The sequence below is a fragment of the Punica granatum genome, chromosome 1, assembly GCF_007655135.1.
Source record: "Punica granatum isolate Tunisia-2019 chromosome 1, ASM765513v2, whole genome shotgun sequence".
NCBI classification, from domain to species: Eukaryota; Viridiplantae; Streptophyta; class Magnoliopsida; order Myrtales; family Lythraceae; genus Punica; species Punica granatum.
In genome coordinates this window covers 45,910,400-45,916,462 of record NC_045127.1, presented here as the reverse complement: position 1 = coordinate 45,916,462, position 6,063 = coordinate 45,910,400, and positions in this window count along the sequence as shown.

The window sequence follows — 6,063 nt, the reverse complement described above, 5'->3', positions numbered from 1 at the left end:
TCGAGAAATTGATTTTTCCAATTACTTGAGTAACAGTGATGCATTGCTAGATGCTGCTCACTATTTATAAAATTGAAATAGAGATTTCTATATTACTGTCAACGTAATTGGGAACTTACAAAGTTACAGACGACGACTAAATCGACGGGATATTTTGAAACAATGAAATTGTCTAATAGAGATTAGATTATTTATGGTGTGACTGATTGATCGGATATTTAATGGGATTAAATTTGCCGATTAATTAGACCTGATTTATTAGATTTAATGGTGTGCTAAGTGGTTATTTTCTATGGAGCCAATTTTGTGAACATTCATGGGCCAATGGTTTAATGACACTTAGCCATACACATGGCTCATGGAGAGCTTATTTTCTTCGTTCCCACATCAGACAAGTAACAATATTAGGCCCCCTCAAATGCTTATATATATACGTGTAAGTGTATATGCATATATATATATATATAATTTGAGTTGAAAGGTCCGTTAGTCTAATAATTTTGAGTGTCGCACCGGTGTTTCCTTCGAAAGTTGGCTACTAGCACCGCCAATCTCGAAGACCCGTCGATAAAGTCAGTGTGGATACTTGTAGATGCGTCACACTTGAGGCGCCCGGTTGACGATTTTAAAATTTCAGGTACGCTTTATCTGCTCTTATTCTTCTAGTAGGTCTTGGAATTAGTTTTACGGGTAGGAAATTTTGAATTTCTCTTCCTTTTACACGTTCGTAAGCCCCGTGAAACTAGCACTTTAAACTTGGATCTAAGCCGAATTGAAAGTATAGTTGAATACTACATTTACATTAATAATTTATGTGTATTTTTAATTGAAACTTTAATGTTTAGTTATATTGATTGTATAATTGATTGAATGACTCATGAGAAAGCTCGACTTTTTTTAGAGAAAAGTACAAAAACCCTACTTCTTGTTGAGCTTAAGACAAATTAGACCCTGTGATTTTTCGAGAGATAAATAACACCATGTGGTTCACTTCTGAGACATAATGGACTTCGTCGTTAATTTTTTCGTCACTTTTGGTCCTCAAACTTTTCTTTTTGCCATTATTACCCTCAAACTTTCAAATTTTCTCAATTTGGTCCTAAAATTTAAGGGGGGCGGGGGGAGGGAAGGGGTTAGGGCCATCGGTCGGCGACCCCAACCCCACCACCAAGGTCGATGCACCCACCAAGGATGCCGACAACCATGGAGCTGGGGTCAGGACCACAGATTGGCGGCTCTACCCCCGAATTGATTGGAATCTCGAACTCGAGATTCCAATCAATTTGGGGGCTAGGGCCCCCAATCAGAGACCCCAACCCATCCCTTGAGGTTTCCACCGTCTTCTGTGGGTGTCAGCAACCTTGAGGGTGGGATTGGAGTCACCGACCTACGACCCAAGCCCCTCCCCCCCCCCCCTTTTTTCAAATTTTAGGACCACATTACAAAAAAGTTGAAAGTTTGAGGATAATAATAACAAAAAAAATTTTTGAGGATCAAAAGTGATAAAAAATTAATGGTGAGGTCTATTAAGTCATACGAAATGAACTACAACGTGTTATTTGTCCCTAGAAAAATCACATGATCCAATTTGTTTTAAAGGCAAATCATAATGGGGTTTTTGTACTTTTTCCTTTTTTATATTATTTCTAACTTGATGTTTTGTACATTAGGTAATTTCATTATACAATCATTCAATTTATAGACGCATAAGTATGATTGCTCTTTACTTTATTATGCACTAATCGAATAATTTAAATGTTTCTACTAATGCAGATGAGTGACAAATGCAACAAGAAGAAATGCACCAATCATAGGGGTATTGAACCGCAAAACCCTGATGGAGAGACGGCTGGTCGTAACCACCTATTCCCGAGGACATCACCGAACCAATCATCCCAGATGTTCTACAGTCAATCATCGAACCACCTGTCACTTGCTCATGGATCTCCAATGGATTTATTTGGTCATCCATAAGTAAATCAAATTTCATTGTGTACACTGTAAGGTCGTTTTATAAGTAGATTATTTGAAAAGGAGAAAATGCGTTTGCAAGTTCTGCAAACTCATGTTGATCTATATGCACTGGAGGGATTAGGGCACCATCGAGCAGAACCTTATCATTCTCAGGTTCCCCTTTTTTCAGCAAGCCCATTGCCCGTTCTTCGTTGATCCAAATGGTACAATCATTTATCACCGAACCAATGATGATCAACGACCTCCCCTTTCTTATATTAGGCTTTAAAGGAGGGTACGTCTTATGTTTGCTTTGTCGAAAGATTTACTGTACACATACCTGACAATTATCTTCCTTAATACGAATAACATAAACTTTGATGACTGCATATGGATTGATTTTGTTCAGGGCACCCACACAGTTTCAACCATTCCAAGGCAGTATATCGATAGCTTTTATAAGCCAGGGGAGCCGATAGTAAAGTTTCGTAAGGATGTCCTAGACAAAAGGAAGGAGCTCTTGTTCAAAGAGTAGAAGGTATGATTACTTCGAATACTAAATCATTGTTATTTCATTTTTCATTTCGTAACTAATCGGTTGTTTATATGCAGAATTTGGTTTACTGCCCCCATGATATGAGGTTTACATGAGGCAAGCGTTCATGAGTGCACATCCCGACTACGAGGGATGTATTGCGAGCACCAAACTGGCAAAAAAGAGGCCGACTTCATTGGAGAAGGTCATTTGGTCGAGTTGGAGAGAGAATGGCAAAAGACACATTCGCTAGAGAAGGTCAACAAACCAAGGCCAATCAACCATCTAATGTCGAAGTTTTAGTACACTACGGAGGGAGCATATCATACATTATGCACGCTTATCGAGAGGTGCGTCTCCTAAAATACTCAATTTGTTTTTTTTTTTGTTATGATAGAAATAATCGTGCTAAGTCTTCCATCCATCCTTTGCAGAAGAAGGTCGTGGGTGAAGAACTATAGTGCCCCACGTGTTTGAATAATTACATAAGAGCAGCAAAACTAAGAAGTGGATAGTCTTTCTACGAAGGAGACAGATGTAAGTTAATACATGAAAAATGATTAATTTATACTGCTTGCGGAGAATTGCATATACCATCATGCATAACTGTTTTGTATGGAATCTTTCTGTAGGAAAATGTTACGGAGGTTGCTTCTCAGCAAATCACCAACTGATCCTACCCAAGCAGAGACTCGGCGGAAGGTCGTGGGGACAAACTAGAAGGACGGACTTATGGGCTCATTTCGGCTCCTCGCCCTAATTGCCATGAAGTAGGGCCCTCTGGGACGGCACATGTCAAATCAGACACCTTTGGCCCATGTGCATGATGAGATTGGGATAATGACGGGTATGATCCTCAAGCTGTTCAAAAAGATCAATAAACAGAGCAAAAAATCTAAGAAGGGTAGCAAGAAAGGTCCATCGAAGAAAAAAGGTAAATCTAGGTCCAAAAAGGGAAAACATGTGGTCGAGGAGTCGGACAAGGATGATGATGAGGGTGAGGATGAGGACGAGAATGAGAAGAGAGTCCTGAGGAGTTTGGCAACCCATCCTCATCCGATGATTAGTTTGTCATGTTTATGTTTGTTTTAAGAAATTTGTGACATCGGATTTATGTTTTTCTCAACTTTACTGCCTATCCTGTTAAACTTATGCACGTTGAACCTATCGAACCTATGTGTGAGTTGTGATTTTGGATATTTATGAATGAATGTCAAATAATGTGTGAATAGATTCAAATGTGATAATGGGATCTTAATATTTTATGGGGAAACTCCGCCGAAATTTTCTTTTGGGAAAATTATAGTTTTGGTCCTTTAGGATTGCTCACTTTTCTATTTTCATCCTTTTTCTTTTTTCTTTCTATTTCCATCCTTTATCTTTCATTTTATTTCTGTTTTCGTCATTCCGTTACTTTAACTGATAGTGCTGTTGACATGGAATCCTTTTAGATGTCTAATTAGACACTTGACGCCACATCCTCATCCTCATTTCAAACTAAAGGGGAAAAAATATGAATATATAAGAAACACTCCTCGTAATATTTTCTTTATATACACAAACAATATATCCATCGAGTGGCTGATGAGAATCTTGCCTCTGCAAATCACCGTAAGCTTGTAGAAGGGAAGAGGAACAAACAAAAGTTGGGATCTGAAAAGAGGAGGGAGAGCAAAGACAGAGAGTCGGAGTGGAGAGAGAAGAGAAGTACGAGAGAACTGAGAAATAGATCTCCCACGATTTTGCCGATGGATGCACTAGGGAAAATTCCAATCTCCTCCTCGTTTTTGTTCGTTTGAGGACGTCAGGACCATCCACCACCAGCAATGTTGATCAACCCCATGGAAGAGAGGAATGACTCACTTTCCAGTGATGATACATTCCAAAATTAATTTGCATTTTCGTACGTCAAACCCAGAATATGGATTGTTCTTGTATCCTAAACAATTCAAAGACTGAACATTTTTCTTTTTTGCTCATGCAATTCAACTCTAATTTCAGGGCAGTGTATTATGAAGTGAGACGAGTTACCAGGAAAAAAGAAATCCAAAGTCAGGGATTTTACTGGAACAAACAACATAATAAAATTGAGATTTTCAATCCGACATGGAAAATTAGAACCAACATAAGATTTAAATTGACAATTGAGTAATTTGGGAATTTAAGAGGAAAATGAGAGACAGATAGAGAGAGTTGCAGGGAATGAGTCAATTGCAAATCTCGATGTTGTATTTTTGAGGGAACGGACCAGCAGGGAGTTGAGGCGGAAGATATGAAGAAGGCCTACCAACACTTGAGGAGGAAGCGTGACCGACCACCTACGAGCGTAGCAGAGAGCGTCGGAAGCTTCTGCTATGGTCGTTGTTCATCTCATTTCTCCAAGTGTCTAATAACTTGTTGATCCATTACGAGAACAAAAAAATCAATTGGGAAAAGAAGAATTTTATATTTCACATTTCTTTCTTTTTTAATATTTTATTTTTAATATTAATTTGCTGATTTTTCCTTTCTTCACTCTTCAGATGAGGATGTAGACTTATATCTCAATGCGTGGCGTCAAATCTGATCCACGTCAGCCAAGTTAACAGTCAAAGTAATGGAAGGTTGCAAATAGCAAATCAACAAATGAAAAAGGAAAAAAATAGAAAAGAAAAAAGAAAAAGGATGAAAATAGAAAAATGACTAAACTTAAAGGACCAAAACTATACTTTTTTCCTTTTCTTTTTAAAATTCTCACGACATATTCAATTGTTGTGCTATTTTTGTTGTTATACATGTTATAAAATTATTGGTATGAGTACGGCATTAATTTTTATTATATAATTGTGTTAGGGTAAAAACAATTAATTATATATCTAAAGATGGTATTTTATTTAATGAATCGGATCAATAAATGGACCATGTATACAATTAAATGTGAACAGGTGACAGACCGAGACGGCGATAGCTCAATAGATAAGGAGAGGGACATGGATTGGGATAGGTCGGGTGAGAGATCTCGAGTTCGAGACTTGGAGGAAATACAAATAAATTGAAATAAATAGAGAGAAACTGATCCTTGGTAGCAAACAAAAAAAAAACTCGGCGTTTCCGACCTTTTTTCCAACGGTCCTTCCGTCAGAAGTCCAACGGAATCTCAAATAAATAGAGAGAAGTTTGTCCGGGGTAGCAGATAAAAAAAATTTCTCGGCGTTTCCAACGTATTTGGGGCCGTCTGAGGCTTTCTTTTACGTTCCTTTTCCGTCGGAGATTAGTTTTCCGACAGATCCTCCCGTCAGAAAATCCAGAATTTCTAGTATTGTCTCCTATCCAATTCATCACTAGAGAGGAACGGAGAAAAGCAAAGAAAAAAGAAACTCTCTCTCTTCAAGTTGTGAAGTGCATATTATTTTACAAAAATATAAGACGATTGATCATCATCTTGCTGGTTGAAACTTAAAGATAGCATAAACTTTTATGTACTTTTACCCTCTATTTGAATCGAGAAAAACTGAGGTAAAAGGAGAGCATTTTGTGCGATTAAGATAACCTTCTTTGTGCGATTAATGGAGAATTAATGATAACTCATGTTTGCG